This window comes from Neophocaena asiaeorientalis, unplaced genomic scaffold (assembly GCF_003031525.2).
Source record: "Neophocaena asiaeorientalis asiaeorientalis breed wild unplaced genomic scaffold, Neophocaena_asiaeorientalis_V1.1 scaffold418, whole genome shotgun sequence".
Taxonomy (NCBI): domain Eukaryota; kingdom Metazoa; phylum Chordata; class Mammalia; order Artiodactyla; family Phocoenidae; genus Neophocaena; species Neophocaena asiaeorientalis.
Window position 1 is genome coordinate 5,732,005 of NW_020175731.1, and position 17,678 is coordinate 5,749,682.

Sequence of the window (17,678 nt, forward strand, 5' to 3'; positions counted from 1 at the left end):
TTAGAGAAATGCAAATCAACACTACAATGAGGTATCACCTCACACCAGTCAGAATGGGCATCATCAGAAAATCTACAAACAACAGATGCTGGAGAGGGTGTGGAGAAAAGGGAACCCTCTTGCATTGTTGGTAGGAATGTAAATTGATACAGCCAGTATGGAGAACAGTATGGAGGCTCCTTAAAAAACTAAATCTAGAATTACTATATGATCCAGCAATCCCACTCCTGGGCATATACCCAGAGAAAACCATAATTCAAAAAGACACATGCATCCCAATGTTCATTGCAGCACTATTTACAATAGCCAGGTCATGGAAGCAAGCCAAATGCCCATCGACAGACGAATGGATAAAGAAGATGTGGTACATATATACAATGGAATATTACTCAGCCATAAAAAGGAACGAAAGTGGGTCATTTGTAGAGATGTGGATGGACCTAGAGACTGTCACACAGAGTGAAGTAAGTCAGAAAGAGAAAAACAAATATCGTATATTAACGCATGTATGTGGAACCTAGAAAAATGGTACAGATGAACCGGTTTGCAGGGCAGAATTTGAGACACAGATGTAGAGAAAAAACGTATGGACACCAAGTGGGGAAAACTTCGGTGGGGTGGGGATGGTGGTGTACTGAATTAGGCGATTGGGATTGACATGTATACACTGATGTGTATAAAACTGATGACTAATTAGAACCTGCAGTATAAACAAACAAACAAACAAACAAGAAACAACTAATAGCAAACTTTCTTTGGGTTATTTGTATGGAAATATGTTAATATACATGTTTCAGACATTACATGAAATTTCTAAAAATCTTATATGTTCTGGCATAATGTTATAAGTCATAATTCTAGTTATTACTTTAAAACGTATATCTCAGAAATAACAACAAAAGAATAGAATGCTGCATTTTAAGAGACTGTGTGTGATGAAATAAGTCATTCCAATTCTTACATTTTTATTCAGTTGGATAAGGATTAAAAATTGAAACCCCAATATAGAACAGTTCCCATTTGGAGCTAGGAAAGTCAAAAGCTGACATAATCCAATCTTGATTATTCATGAGGCAGATAATTCTTTCATCTCTTTTGTTCCTTACTTTGTTCCTGTTTTTCTGATTTTTGTTTCCTAACATTTGAGAAAATAAGGCAATGATTTTAATAAGTCAGCAGATGGAGATGTTGAGCTGTCCTCGTTAATGTGACAAATCAAATGAGTGGTTCCATACTTTAGTTGGTATGGGAATAACCTGGAGAACGAATTTAAAATGCAGATTCCCAGTCTCCGCCCACAGTTAATTTGGTAGGCCCTGGATTGGGCCAGGGAATCTGAATTTTAACACTCCTTTCTCCCACTCCGCCACATGCCCCACTTCACCCTCTGCAAGTGATCCTGGTACAGGCTGGCCCAGGAACCACACTTTCCAAAACTGATATTTGAAGCCATATGTATATATGAAAACATTTAGAGAAAGAATGCAAACCGAGAAAAAAAAAAAAACGAGTAAAACCAATTCCTGGGGAACTCCAGCATCTAAAGGTCCATTAGAGGAGGAAGAGCTAGCAAAGTACTGAGAAGCTGCCATGATAAGAGGCACAAGAGAATGTTGTGGAAGAAGCCCAAGGAAGACAGAATGAGGGAAGAAAGAGTGGGCGATAGTTTTGACTGTTGCTGAGAGTCAAGTGAGGTGAGGACCAGAGGACGTCCATTCAATTCAGCAACACGGAGATAACTGGTCACTTCAGAGCGATCACCATTTTGAATTAGTGGGAGGGGCCAAAGTTGTTTTAAAGTAGCTTAAAGCACACATGGGAGGAGAAGAAATTGAGGCAATAAACTTAGATAATTCTTTCTAGAACTTTGGCTGCTAAGAGGAAGAGATAGGACAGTAGCAGTTTGTTTGGAAATAAGGCTCAGGAATTAAGCTGAGAGAGTATTTGTAAATGTTAATGGGAAGGATTGAGCAGAGAAAGAGAGAAATAATGGATAATATAAGAATCTTGGAAGACAAGAGGCCATAGATGTTAGATCACAGGAGGAGGGACATCTTCCTTAGTCTAAGAGGAAGAAAGGATGGACACAGATGCAGGTAGGCTGTAGGTTGGATGGCAGGAGTTTTGGGGGTTTCAGTCTCAACATTTCCTCAGAAAAAAGTAGGAAGAGGAACAAATACTAAGCATGAAGGGAGGCGGTAGGGTTAAAGATTGAATCGCATAGAAAAAGCTTACTGGAGAGAATGAATTGGCTAGAGGGAAATGGGAGAATTTGGGGCAATGTTGAGGGCCCAAATGAAGCCAGAACTCATAAATTTAAATGTTACACATTTGCCCCATTGGGTAATTTTCTTCAGAGGCACCAGAGCTGGGGTAGGCATAAGAAAGACAGTTGGATTTTTGCAGGAGTAACGCTTTCCCAGACAAAGGCAGTGGAAGCACAGGTTGTTATTTGCAAGAGACTGAGTGAAATGATGGAATCTGAGTCTAAGACAACAAGAGTGGGAGAGGAAAAGTATATAAAAAGGTAGAGGACTGGAAGTTCATATGAGCCTGGCAAATGGTTATAGTGGGAACAGATGAGACTGAGCTAGAAAGGTAGGAGGAATTGGTTTGAGGGTAGGATTTCTGAAAGAGGAATTCTGAAGGTGGAACAGCTTCAGGTATGGCCACAGGAGTTGGAGGACATTGCATGGAGTGCAGGGGCAGGTCACTTTAAACAAGAATCTTAAGGAACGGAGAGGCCAAAGGACGAGGGCAGCAGCAGTCAACATGAGAAGATTGTGGCAGATGCCATAGTGCTCAGTGAGTGAACAGGAGTGACCAAGAAGTTCATATCAAGGCTGCTTGGGACGTCTGCCTAGAAGATTAACTTTCCAAATTAAGCTTTCTTTTTAACTATGATTGCAAAAATATCAATACTTACATATAATCTTGTCCTTTTCAGACCTTCTTAGGAGGCTCCTTTGTTTTGGTGAATGGAGTAATAGAGGGGATGCAACAAAAGCATGAGAAAGTTATCTTGTTTACAAAAGAAAATGATAGAAGAACACAAAAGGGAAGATCCAGGGTAACAGGAAAAAGGAAAAATAAAGGTATAGTGGGGAGGCGAGCAAGTAGGAGACACAGCGGGAGGGAACTGGCAGCTTCCACGAAGCTCTCCTACAGGGTCTTGGAGGGAAAGGGCTCCCTGGTTAAAGGGATGTCTAGGAAGTTGTTCTCTTTGATGTGCAAAGTGTCAGTTCACTAAACTTAATAAAAATCAGTATAATTTGCCAATTATAGGCAGAATTGGATGGGATAAGGAATGAGACTGGCCTTAAGATTGTGAAAGCAGGGAGGGGGAAGGGTGCGCTTTGACAGGGCGAGAGAGAGTCATGGACATATACACACTAACAAATGTAGTAAGGTAGATAGCTAGGGGGAAGCAGCCGCAAGGCACAGGGATATTAGCTCGGTGCTTTGTGACAGCCTGGAGGGGTGGGATAGGGAGAGTGGGAGGGAGGGAGACGCAAGAGGGAAGACATATGGGAACATATGTATACGTATAACTGATTCACTTTGTTATAAAGCAGAAACTAACACACCATTGTAAAGCAATTATACCCCAATAAAGATGTTTAAAAAAAAAAAAAAGATTGTGAAAGCAGTGACTACCATAGGGTCCTTCTAAACCAGTCTATGCAAAAAATTTTCCTTTTGATTAAATAGCTGTCAACTTCTTAGATCCTTTTTTTGTTTTTTTGGCTGCACTGCACAGCATGCCGGATCTCGGTTCCCTGCCCAGGGATTGAACTCGTGTCCCCTGCAGTGGAAGTGTGAAGTCTTAACCACTGGACCGCCAGGGAAGTCCCCTTAGATCTTCTTTTGGAAATACTTCCTTAAAGACTCAGATGCTTTCTACATAACCTAAGTAACTCTTCTATTTGAAAGAACTGTTATATTTCTATCTAAAAATCTACACTTGTTGATAAAATTTTACTTCTAATTTTTAATATAACATTTTTATTTTTTATGTTAAATATGTCTGGTGTTGGTAGACATTCATATGTTTGATATTCAGGAAATACTACACCAGTGACTCAACAAGTACCCATTATAATATTATCAATGTCGATAGCTTATATCTACTGAGTTCTTGGCTATATGCTGTTGAGTACCTAAGAGTTTTTATGCATTTACTTCACTTTTCTAAAAGAAAAAACTCTGAGATAAATACTATTATTATGGCCATTATGTTAGTAAAGAAAGTGGAGGCTTAGAGAACTCAAGTCATTTGACCAAGTTCTCACAGTTAATAAGTGTCAGAGCCCAATTTCATTTTGTCCTAGATTTTCATGTCTTTTTTTTTTTGCGGTACGCGGGCCTCTCAATGCTGCAGCCTCTCCCGTTGCGGAGCACAGGCTTCGCGCAGGCTCAGCGGCCATGGCTTAGCGGCCCAGCCGCTCCGCGGCATGTGGGATCTTCCCGGACCAGGGCACGAACCCGTGGTCCCCTGCATCGGCAGGTGGACCCTCGACCACTGCGCCACCAGGGAAGCCCCCATGTCACATTTTAAACCATTTGAATGAGTTTCTCCTTGGGTAATATTATACTTAACTTCTAAGATTCTTTTTGGAATTCTTCTTGGTAGGAAGCAGTGATTGCTAGCTACTCACCTAACTCCTCCTTCTTCTCTTCCTGGGCCCTCAGCTTGGCAACATTTGCCAGTCTTCCTGACTGGTAGGTGTGACCAGGTGACTTGGTTAGAACCAAGTTCTAACCAATAAAATGTGAGCAGAAATGATGTGTCAACTGCTTACATCTTCCAAGCCTAGCCCATAAAAACCTCCATCCCCGCCAGCTAGAAGGGGAATAGAGTACGGAGACCACCTCTAGGGCAAACTTGGAAGTCACATGTTGAAGACGGCAGTTTCTATCAGCTTGGGTCCCTGACTGACCACATGGATGAAAACTGGCCCAAGGACCTATTCACTTGCCCAGCACTGTTACAGAAGTAATAAAATTTTTGAGTCATTATATATGCTTGGATTTCTCCCAGTAAGAGTCCATTTTAGCTAATGCAAACTAGGTAAAATAATGAATTTCAGTTATTACCTCTATATTGTTCAGAACTGCATTTGGCTGCATTACACATAATGACTAACCAAAAATAAATACACACATCTCAGCAGAGATACAGGGAGGTGCAAAATATGAAAGAGATTTGTTTTGGCTTTGTATTTTTTTTTTTTTTGGCTGCACTGTGCGGCTTGTAGGGTCTTAGTTCTCCAACCAGGGACTGAACCCGGACTCTCAGCAGTGAAAGCACGGAGTCCTAACCACTGGACCACCAGGAAATTCCCATGAAAGAGATTTGTGATAGCTTATTTGTAAAGATGGCCACAATAATCACTCCTGTCCCTGTATGCACAGACTTTTGCACTGTGACTATGCTGTTCCTTCCACCAATTTACTGGAATTTACTTCTCCACCCTTTAAAGCTGGCTTTGCTATTTGAATAGCTTTGGCACATGGAACACATCACATACAGAGGCTTAAAAACTGTTTGTACTTTGGGCTTGCCCTCTTTTGGCTTCAGCTGGAACCTTGAAACCTTAATGTGAATGGGCCTGAGCCAGCCTCTTGGAGAGCCCACTTAGAGGAGAACTGAAGCACCGTAGCCAATAGCCTGCATATCCCCAAACATGTAAGCAAAGACATATTAGATCATCCAGTCCCCATATACCTGCCAGATGATTGCTGCCACATGAGTTACAGGTGAGATCAGCCCAAAGTGATGACCCATAAAACTGCAAACAAATAAAATGGTGTTTACTTTTAGCCACTAAGCTTTAGGGTGGTTTACTATGTAGTAACAGATAATTGATAGAAGTTTATAGATATCGTGGATGTAATAAGATCTAATATAATTTAATTAGAGTCTGAGATAGAATGAAGAAGAGAATAGCTAAGAATTTTCCATAAAATTTGTTTCTATGAAACAATTGAATCTACAGATACATGAAGAACCAAAGGGGACAAATAAAAAGAATACACACCTAGACTCATTGTAATAAAGCAACAGTACACTAAAAAACATAGTAGCAAGACAGAATATTCAGATCATATAAAAATGAACTACAATTTAATAAACTGCCTATGAAACAACAATAAGCAGACTTCCTAACAGCATCAGTGGAGGCGTATATTTGAACTGCTGAGAAAAAATATCAAATCAGAAAATGATCTTTTAAGATAAAAGGCAAATAAGGACAATTTCTGATAAGTGAAAATAGAGTTTACTACCAAAAGAACTTTTAAGGCGTGTTATTTCAGGAAGAAGGAAAAGGATGCCAGAAGGATGGTCTAAGATCCAAAAAGGAGTATTTTCTGAGTGCAGAAATTGGCAAATATATAAGTAAATTATCAACTGTCTGTATATATTATTACAATAATAATAATGTCTAACTTCAGGGATTAAAGCCAGAAATAATGGATAACAATAGTGTATTTTGTATACATTGGAACGTATATATATGATGACTGGGAAGGGGTGACTGGAATCAAAGTGTTCAAAAGTTAAGCTGTTCAAAATGAAACTGAGGACTTCCCTGGTGGCACAGTGGTTAAGAATCTGCCTGTCAATGCAGGGGACGTAGGTTCGAACCCTGGTCTGGGAAGATCCCACATGCCATGGAGCAACTAAGCCCGTGTGCCACAACTGCTCAGCCTGTGCTCTAGAGCCTGCAAGCCACAACTACTGAGCCCGCATGCCACAACTACTGAAGCCCGGGCTCTGCAACAAGAAAAGCCACCACAATGAGAAGACCGTGTGCCACAAAGAAGAGTAGCCCCCACTCACCGCAACTAGAGAAAGCCTGCACGCGGTAATGAAGACCCAATGCAGCCAAAAATAAAATTTTTTAAATTCTATAAAGAAAATGAAATTGAGTAATTTTAGATTTTAAGTGTGAATGGTAAACTACAAGAGTTAGAAGTTGAACATATAATTTCTGAATGAGTAGAGGTGGGTAAAATGTGAGATTAAAACAGAAACAAAAACACTCCATTCAACACAAAGCACACAAGAGAAAAAGAAAAGGTAAGAAAAAAAAATAAATTACTACATGGTAGGAAGAAGCTCAGAAGTGTGAGTTAGTCACAGTAACTGTTAATGGACAGAACTTACCAGTTAAAAGATAGACTATTATATTGTATCATAAAACAAAACCACTATTATATTGTATCATAAAAAAACCCCACATATGCACTATGGGATACACATGAATATAAAAGGATATGGAAAGTTTGAGAGTAAATGGATGGGAAAAGATGTCCTAGGTAAATATGAAACCAAACAAAAAAAACATAGAGAAGTTTTATTAATATCACACAAAATAGAATTTTAATACAAAAAGCATTATTAGGATCACTACATAATGATTAAAGGTTCAACTGACAGGGACCGGCCCATGCAGCTAAGGTGTCAGCGCAGCCATTTCTCACTAGGCACTCTGATCTGAAGTGCCAGTGCGAGGCCTCTACATGAAGCACCCTGTGAACATGTGAAACTAGACAAAGCACAAAGGAAAAGAAAAAAAGAAGCAAGCTGCAAACCGTCTGAAAAAAATGCCTCTACACCTCTAGTTCTTGCAGAGGTTGGTGTCTTCAGTGGAGTCTCCTATTGCAGGGGAACCTTCAAGATGGTGGAGGAGTAAGATGTAAAGATCACCTTCCTCCCCACAAATACATCAAAAATACATCTATGTGTGGAACAACTCCTACAGAACACCTACTGAACGATGGCAGAAGAACTCAGTCTTCCAAAAGGCAAGAAACTCCCCATATACCTGGCCATGTGGCTGACAGAGTCTTGGTCCTCCAGCTGGGTGTCAGGCCTGAGCCTCTGAGGTGGGAGAGCCGAGTTCAGGACATTGGTCCACCAGAGACCTCCTAGCCCCACGTAATATCAATCATCAAGAGCTCACCCAGAGATTGCTGTCTCGACACTAAGACCCAGCTCCACCCAATGGCCAGCAAGCTCCAGTGCTGGACGCCCATGCCAAACAACTAACAAGACAGGAACACCACTCCACCCACTAGCAGAGAGGCTGCCTAAAATCATACTAAGTTCACAGACACCCCAAAACACACTGCTGGATGCAGCCCTGCCCATCATAAGGACAAGACCCAGTCCCACCCACCAGAACACAGGCACCAGTCCCCTCCACCAGGGAACCTACACAAGCCACTGAACCAACCTCACCCACTGGGGGCAGACACCAAAAACAACGGGAACTACGAACGTGCAGCCTGCAAAAAGGAGACCCCCAAACACAGTAAGTTAAGCAAAATGAGAAGACAGAGAAATATGCAGCAAATAAAGGAGCAAGGTAAAAAAACACCACCAGACCAAAGAAATGAAGAGGAAATAGGCAGTCTACCTGAAAAAGAATTCAGAGTAATTATAGTAAAGATGATCCAAAATCTTGGAAATAGAATGGAGAAAATACAAGAAACATTTAACAAGGGCTTAGAAGAACGAAAGAGCAAAGAAACAATGATGAACAACACAATAAATGAAATTTAAAATTCTCTAGAAGGAACCAATAGCAGAATAACTATGGCAGAAAAACAGATAAGTGACCTGGAAGATAAAATAGTGGAAATAACTACTGCAGAGCAGAATAAAGAAAAAAGAATGAAAAGAATTGAGGACAGCCTCAGAGACCTCTGGGACAACATTAAATGCACAAACATTCGAATCATAGGGGTCCCAAAAGAAGAAGAAAAAAAGAAAGGGCCAAAGAAAATATTTGAAGATATTATAGTTGAAAACGTCCCTAAAATGGGAAAGGAAATAGTCAATGAAGTTCAGGAAGTGTAGAGAGTACCATACAGGATAAACCCAAGGAGAAACATGCCAAGACACATATTAATCAAACTATCAAAAATTAAATACGAAGAAAAAATATTAAAAGCATCAAGGGAAAGGCAACAAATAACATACAAGGGAATCCTCATAAGGTTAACAGCTGATCTTTCAGCAGAAACTCTGCAAGCCAGAAGGGAGTGGCAGGACAAACTTAAAGTGATGAAAGGAAAAACCTATAACCAAGATTACTCTACCCAGCAAGGATCTCATTCAGATTCGACAGAGAAATTAAAACCTTTACAGACAAACAAAAGTTAAGAGAGTTCAGCAACACCAAACCAGCTTTACAACAAATGCTAAAGGAACTTTTCTAGGCAGGAAACACAAGAGAAGGAAAAGACCTATAATAACAAACCCAAAACAATTATGAAAATGGTAAAGGGACATACATATTGATAATTACCTTAAATGTAAATGGATTAGATGCTCCAACCAAAAGACACAGACTGGCTGAATGGATACAAAAACAAGACCCGTATATATGCAGTCTACAAGAGACCCACTTCAGACCTAGGGACACATACAGACTGCAAGTGAGGGGATGGAAAAAGATATTCCATGCAAATGGAAATCAAAAGAAAACTGGAGTAGCAGTACTCATACCAGATAAAATAGATTTTAAAATAAAGAATGCTAAAAGAGATAAGGAAGGACACTACATAATGATCAAGGGATCAATCCAAGAAGAAGATATAACAATTAGAAATACATACGCACCCAACATAGGAGCACCTCAATACATAAGGCAAATGCTAACAGCCATAAAAGGGGAAATCGACAGTAACACAATCATAGCAGGGGACTGTAACCCCCAACTTTCACCAATGGACAGATCATCCAAAATGAAAATAAATAAGGAAACACAAGCTTTAAATGACAGAACAGACCAGATAGATTTAATTGATATTTATAGGACATTCCATCCCCAAACAGCAGAATACACTTCCTCTCAAGTGCTCATGGAACATTCCCCAGGATAGTTCATATCTTGGGTCACAAATCAAGCCTTGGTAAATTTAAGAAAACTGAAATCATCTCAAGCATCTTTTCCAACCACAATGCTATGAGACTAGCTATCAATTACAGGAAAAAAACAGTAAAAAATACAAACACAGGGAGGCCAAACAATATGCTACTAAATAACCAAGAGATCACTGAAAAAATCAAAGAGGAAATCAAAAAATGCCTAGAAACAAATTACAATGAAAACACGACGACCCAAAACCTATGGGATGCAGCAAAAGAAGTTCTAAGAGGGATGTTTACAGCAATACAATCCTACCTCAGGAAACAAGAAAAATCTCAAATAAACAACCTAACATTAAACCTAAAGCAATTAGAGAAAGAAGAAGAAGAACAACAAAAAACCCCAAAGTTAGCAGAAGGAAAGAAATAATAAAGATCAGATCAGAAATAGATGAAAAAGAAATGAAGGAAATAATAGCAAAGATCAAAAGAACTAAAAGCTGTTTCTTTGAGAAGATAAGCAAAATTGATAAGCCATTACCCAGACTCATCAAGAAAAAAAGGGAGAAGACTCAAATCAACAGAATTAGAAATGAAAAAGAAGTAACAACTGACACTGCAGAAATACAAAGGATCATGAGAGATTACTACAATCAATTATGTGCCAATAAAATGGACAACCTGGAAGAAATGGACAAATACTAGAAAAGCACAACCTTCCAAAGACTGAACTAGGAAGAAATAGAAAATATAAACAGACCAATCACAAGCACTGAAATTGAAACTGTGATTAAAAATCTTCCAACAAACTAAAGTCCAGCACCACATGGCTTCACAGGAGAATTCTATCAAACATTTAGAGACGAGCTAACACCTATCCTTTTCAAACTCTTCCAAAATACAGCAGAGGGAGGAACACTCCCAAATTAATTCTACGAGGAAGAAGACATACAGATGGCCAACAAACACATGAAAGGATGCTCAACATCACTAATCATTAAAGAAATGCAAAGCAAAACTACAATGAGGTATCACCTCCACCAGTCAGAATGGCCATCATCAAAAAATCTACAAACAGTAAATGCTCGAGAGGGTGTGGAGAAAAGGGAACCCTCTGGCACTGCTGGTGGGAATGTAAACTGATACAGCCACTATGGAGAACAGTATGGAGGTTCCTTAAAAAACTAAAAATAGAACTACCATATGACCCAGCAATCGCACTGCTGGGCATATGGCCTGAGAAAACCATAATTCAAAAAGAGTCAGGTACCACAATGTTCACTGTAGCACAACTATCCAGGACATGGAAAAACCTAAATGTCCATAGACGGATGAATGGATAAAGAAGATGTGGCACATATATACAGTGGAATATTACTCAGCCATAAAAAGAAACAAAATTTAACTATTTGTAGTGAGGTGGATGGGCCTAGAGTCTGTCATACAGAGTGAAGTAAGTCAGAAACAGGAAAACAAATACTGTATGCTAACACATATATGGAATCTAAAAAAAAATGGTTCTAATGAATCTAGGGGTAGGTCAGGAATAAAGATGCAGACGTAGAGAATCTATTTCAGGACACGGGGAGGGGGAAGGGTAAGCTGGAACGAAGTGAGAGAGTAGCATGGGCATATATACACTGCCAAATATGAAACAGATAGTTAGTGGAAAGCAGCTGCATAGCACAGGGAGATCAGCTGGGTGCTTTGTGACCACCTAGAAGGGTGGGATAGGGAGGGTGGGAGGGAGACACAAGAGGGAGGGATATGGGGATATATGTATACATATAGCTGATTCACTTTGTTATACAGCAGAATCTAACACAACATTGTAAAGCAATTAAGCTCCAATAAAGATGTTTTTTAGAAAAAGGTTCAACTGACAGATGTATGCATTCTAAACTTGTATTCACCTAATTAAATAGGTTCAAAATACAAAAATGAAGTTGATAGAACTATAAGGAAAAATTTATAACTCCGCACTTCCCTGGTGGTGCAGTGGTTGAGAATCCACCTGCCAGTGCAGGGGACACGGGTTCGAGCCTTGGTCAGGGAAGATTCCACATGCCGTGGAGCAACTAAGCCCGTGTGACACAACTACTGAGACTGCGTGCCTAGAGCCCATGCTCCACAACTACTGAGCCTGTGCGCCTAGAGCCCATGCTCCACAACTAAGGTAAGCCGCCGCAATAAGAAGCCCGCGCACTGCAAGCAAGAGTAGCTCCTGCTCTCCAAAACTAGAGAAAAGCCCGCATGCAGCAATGAAGACCCAATGCAGCCAAAAATAAATAAATTTTTAAAAAACTTTATAAATCCACCATCAGAGTATATTTTAACACATATCCAGTCATTCCTCAATTATTCCTAGACCAAGGAGACAAAGATATCAGCAAAGACATAAAATATTTGAATGACACAATTAAAAAGTTTGATATATCTTGGATATATCTAGAACCCAGCACCTCCAAATTAGAGCATATCCATTCTTATCAAGCGTGGATAAAATCTTTTTTTAAGATGGACCTTGTGTTAGTTAACACACTTCAAATCATAGGTATGATTCAGATTATAGGGGTATCCAGTTAGAATAGCCCAACAATAAATTTTAAGAACCAAATTTGTTTGAAAGCCTAAAAACACATATTAAGCAACTCATGGATCAAGGAAGAACTTATAGTGGAAACTTAAAAATACTTAGAACTGGATGGGAATGAAAATATTGCCTATTACAACTTGTGGGGTTCAGCTAAATGATACATAGAGGGAAATTTATCATCTTAAATGAGCATCTTGGAAAAGGAGAGAGGCCGGAAATGAACAACCTAATGGTCTAACATAAAAAGTTAGAAAAAGAACAATAAAAGAAAGTAGGGAGGTAATAAAGGTAAGAGCAGAAATTAATGAAATAGAAAAGTAAGGCTTCACACATAACCCACGCCTTCCACGTTATCAGGAGACAGAGAATACAATGAACTTCTCCTAGTAGAGAAATAGACAACAAATTCTAACAGAGCTCTTGCTGTCAGCCTGTGGGAACAGTATGAGCCTGTAGGAGGGGAAACTTAAGAGACTATATGCAAAAGAGTGCTGGGGAGCAGAAGACCTAGATGAAGTAAAGATAAAATAACTCCTAGAATGACAAAATGTAATACTACTAAGAATTAAAACAAGGAAGACAGGCCTGGGACTTGCTAGTACTGGTTGGGTTTTGAAAGAAAGCAGGACCAATAGTGGTGGCAGCCTTAAAGAAACATTGCTTCTGGAGAAGGATCAGATAAGAGGTGGCGCCTGGGACTTTCCTGGTGGTCCAGTGGGTAAGGCTCCGTGCTCCCAATGCAGGGGGCCGGGGTTCGATCCCTGGTTGGAGAACTAGATCCCACATGCATGCTGCAACTAAGAGTTTGCATGCTGCAACTAAGAAGCCCTCATGACGCAACTAAGAAGCCTGCATGCTGCAAGGAAGATCCTTCACGCTGCAACTAAGACCTGCAGCAACCAAAATAAACACATAAATATAAATAAATAATATAAATATTAGGAAAAAAAAGAAGTGGTGCCTCTTGGAGCTATGAGAAAGAAAGACAAGAGAGGAAAAATTAAAAATCCTGCAAAAACAAAAGTGAAACAAGACACATCAACTTATCCTCCTCACCCCAACTCCATTACTGCTTAAAAAAAAACTGCACTTCATTATACTGACAGAAGAAGGTGCTCTTGAACTAGAAACCCTGTCCACAAAATGCTTAGAAATTGGGGGGCGAAGGGGGAGAATCAATCTAACTCCGAAGGAAGGAAGGAAAGAAGAGACAGGCATAGGGGAAATACCTATTAATGCAGAATAATTTAAAAAATCAAAGGAGACTACTGTATACATCTCTATGCAGGTAAGTTTATAAAACTAAATGAAATAGAGAATTCCTTAGAAAAAACAGTTTACTATATAGTTGACCCCAATAGAGACAAATGCTTAAAAAGACCAATTTCTTCAGAAGAAAGTTAAAAATCAAGAACACTATCAAGAGAACTACTATACCGGGCTTCCCTGGTGGCGCAGTGGTTGAGAGTCTGCCTGCCGATGCAGGGGATGTGGGTTCGTGCCCCGGTCCGGGAGGATCCCACATGCCGCAGAGCGGCTGGGCCCGTGAGTCATGGCCGCTGGGCCTGCACGTCCAGAGCCTGTGCTCCACAATGGGAGAGGCCACAACACCACAACAGTAAGAGGCCCGCATACCACAAAAAAAATAAAATAAAAAGAACTACTATACGACCCAGCAATCCCACTACTGGGCATATACCCTAAGAAAACCATAATTCAAAAAGAGTCATGCACTGCAGCACTATTTACAATAGCCAGGACATGGAAGCAACCTACATGTCCATCAACAGATGAATGGATAAAGAAGATGTGGTACATATATACAATAGAATATTACTCAGCCATAAAAAGAAACGAAACTGAGTTATTGTGTTATGCTAACACATATATATGGAATCTGAAAAAAAAAAGGTTCTGAAGAACCTAGGGGCAGGACCGGAATAAAGACACAAACATAGAGAATGGACTTGAAGACAAGGGGAGGGGAAAGGGTAAAATGGGATGAAGTGAGAGAGTGGCAGGGACATATATACACTACCAAATGTAAAACAGATAGCTAGTGGGAAGCAGCCACATAGCACAGGGAGATCAGCTCAGTGCTTTGTGACCACGTAGAGGGGTTGGACAGGGAGGGTGGGAGGGAGATGCAAGAGGGAGGAGATATGGGGATATATGTACATGTATAGCTGATTGACTTTGTTATAAAGCAGAAACTAACACACCATTGTAAAGCAATTATACTCCAATAAAGATGTTAAAAAAATAAAGATAAAAAAGAAAACTTTCAAGGATCTACTCCAATGACGTCACTAGGTTCAGATAGTTTCACAAAAGAATTTCAAACATTTGGGGTTAAGTAAATGATCAAATTACATACAACAGAAAGCAGTAAGTGGTAGGAAAAAGGTAGCTGGGGAAGGAGACTAGGGAAAGAAGAGAAATAAAGGTGCTGAGTTTACAATTACAATATCCAAAAATGGAGGCACAGAAGGCCTCATTGAGATGAACAGTGACATTTGAGCAAAGACTTGAAGAGGGAGCAAGCCGTGTGCATAGCCTTGATTACAAACCAGATAAGGACAGTAGGCTAAGGGAAAATTACAAGCCAATCTCAGTCATGAAAATGGACACAAAAAGCTGGACAGCCCAAACACAGCAATGTGCTTAAAAAGTTAGTACATCGTGATCAACTTGAGTTTGTCACAGGAATGTAGATTTGGTTTAACATTAGGAGATGATATACATTTTTTTCACTACATTAACAAATTTAAAAGATCGTTTCAATAGATACAGAAAAGAATTTAATAAAATGCAACACATATTCATGATTAAAAAAAATAAAACAAATAAGCAAACAAAAAACTCTTAGAAAACTAAAAATAGAAGCTAAGCTTTCAAAAAGGGCAACTACCAAAATCACACACATGGTATATGTTACCGAACCAGGTTTGTCTCGCCTGACGCCCAGCAAGATGAAACACTGAGATGCCGAGGTTTACAGCAAAGAGGGTATTTATTCAGAAGACAGCCAAGCGAGGAGACAGGAGAACCAATCTGAGCTCTGCCTCCCAAGGCAAGGGGCTCAGGGTATTTATGGGATAAAGAATAAAGAAGCAGGGCGGTCCAAGGTATGGGGAGTGTGGGGAAAGGTGATTGGAAAAAGGTGTGGTAACTGACATCCTGAGCAGGTTTAACTAGGCTCCAGGCCTCTGCATGTTCTGAGGGTAGAGTTTTTAGCCCTTTGATGTCAAAAGATCACCAAGCAGACACTCTGGAATGCCCAGCTGAAGGGTGGGTGGTCCTATCCAGACTTACCCAGCTCAGCTCAAACTATAGCAGCTGACTCCAAGCTCCTGGAAAACAACTCGGGCAAACACCTTATTGTCTAGGCTAAGTGCAGCTTGGAGGTCAGGCAAATCTTAAAACGACCTTGATTAGTGACGGCAGGTGAAACGGATTTAACCCACGGTTTCAATATCATCACTGTTAATAGAAACTTTAGAAACATGCCCTTAAAATTAGGAAAAATGTCTAGTATCCATGCTTTTATTCATCTTCGTACTAAAAATCCTAATCAGTGCAGGCAGAAAATGAAAAAAAGCCTACGAACTACAAAGACACGAGAATGTCATTATTTACAGACGATATTATTATAAGATTCCAGAGTCTACAAATTATTGGAAGTAATAAAAGTGTTTAGCAAGTTGCTGGAGAGAAGAAGACCCAGGTCCCTGCTTCCGGGTCCATCCTCACAACACACTTTACGGGGAAGTCCTCCTCACTGCTGACTCACCGTGACCCCCCATCCAGCAGAGTCCTTCCACCGAGGTGGAGGCCGCCGTCAGCCGCCTGATCAACCTGCACCTCGGGCCTCGTCCACTTACCTCTCTCTGAGCCTCTACTTCGAAGGCGTGGGGCGTGGGCCGCTTCTTCCGGGAGCTGTCTATGGAGAAGCGCAAGGGCGCCCAGCGCTGTCCCCGGAGGAGTGGGGCGCCAGCGTGGGCGCCACGGAGGCCGCCACGGCCCTGGAGAGGAGCCTGGACCGGGCGCTCTTGGATCTGCAGGCCCTGGGTTCTGCGAGCGCAGGCGCCCAGCTCTGCGAGCTCCTAGAGAGCCACTTCCTGCAGGAGGAGCTCATCAAGAAGCTCCTCAAGAAGATGGGCGTGCACCTGACAGACCTGCGCAGTCTGGCCGGGCCCCCAGGCCGAACTGGGCGAGTATCTCTTCGAAAGGCTCTCCTGTCAGCGCAACTAGGAACCTCCAGAGCCCGGCGGCCTCTGCGAGACCCCCCTGCCTTCCCCCGCCTCGAGATCTCTGCCCGAGCCCCTTCCTCCAGCCAGGAGGCAACCTTTTTTAACCACCCTGAAACCTTCACCCAAGCCGTGGCACCACATGGAAATAAAAAAGTTCTTTTTGCATAGGAAAAATAAGCTAGGCTATAAGAAGAAAACATAAGTATCTGAATAGCATGAATGATTTGTAGTCTAATTCTCTAGATTTTCTAAAGAAATGGTTCCTAATTTATGTGTATCACCTGGGTACGCTGAGTGCAGTGTATCTGATAAACTGTTTTCTCTGGCAAGAAGACTAAAAGCACCTATTCAGACAATGTTGCATAGAATTTTAAGGGTTTCAGGACTTCTCCGGAGACATTCTGGGTACTGGATTCAACTCTGTTGTTCCAAAATGTATCTTTGGTTTTGTTGAGCAGAGCAAAGAGCTGAGTACCTTGACCATATCATATTGTGTTCCCCCCATCAACCCCCAAACTCATGATAAAATTGCTTTTCCTGATTTTCAAGTTGATGTGATGCCATCTGCCTGTATTGAAGAAAGAGCCCTGTGAAATTCATCTTTGTGTCTCCCATTAGGTTGCTACTGAGAACACTGATTATTAATTACATCATACACTGACCTCTTTATGAAGCCTCTCAAGAGAAATTTCTTTCTGGTCTTAATATTAGGAATAACAGTGCTTCGCTTGGGTAACTGGTTTGGTTTTGCTTTATGAACACTGTAAATGATGTAACTAAGTTTCCTTTTCTGACTGCCTGCTGAAAACTTAGAGCCAAATTTGTGGTCCACCCAGAGTAAATGAGTAGGATTATATAAGCATTTTGCATACATCTCATTCCTGATTCTTCTATTACTAATTCCTTGGTGTATTTTATGGAGTCTTTTAAGCCACCTTAAACCCTT

At 40.7% G+C, this 17,678-nt stretch overlaps 1 pseudogene; it reads left to right on the forward strand.

Annotated features, from left to right (window-relative positions):
* LOC112391031 (ferritin light chain pseudogene) overlaps positions 1–16,733 on the forward strand; it is a 27,443-nt pseudogene extending 10,710 nt beyond the window's left edge.
* Positions 16,734–17,678: the final 945 nt, after the last annotated feature.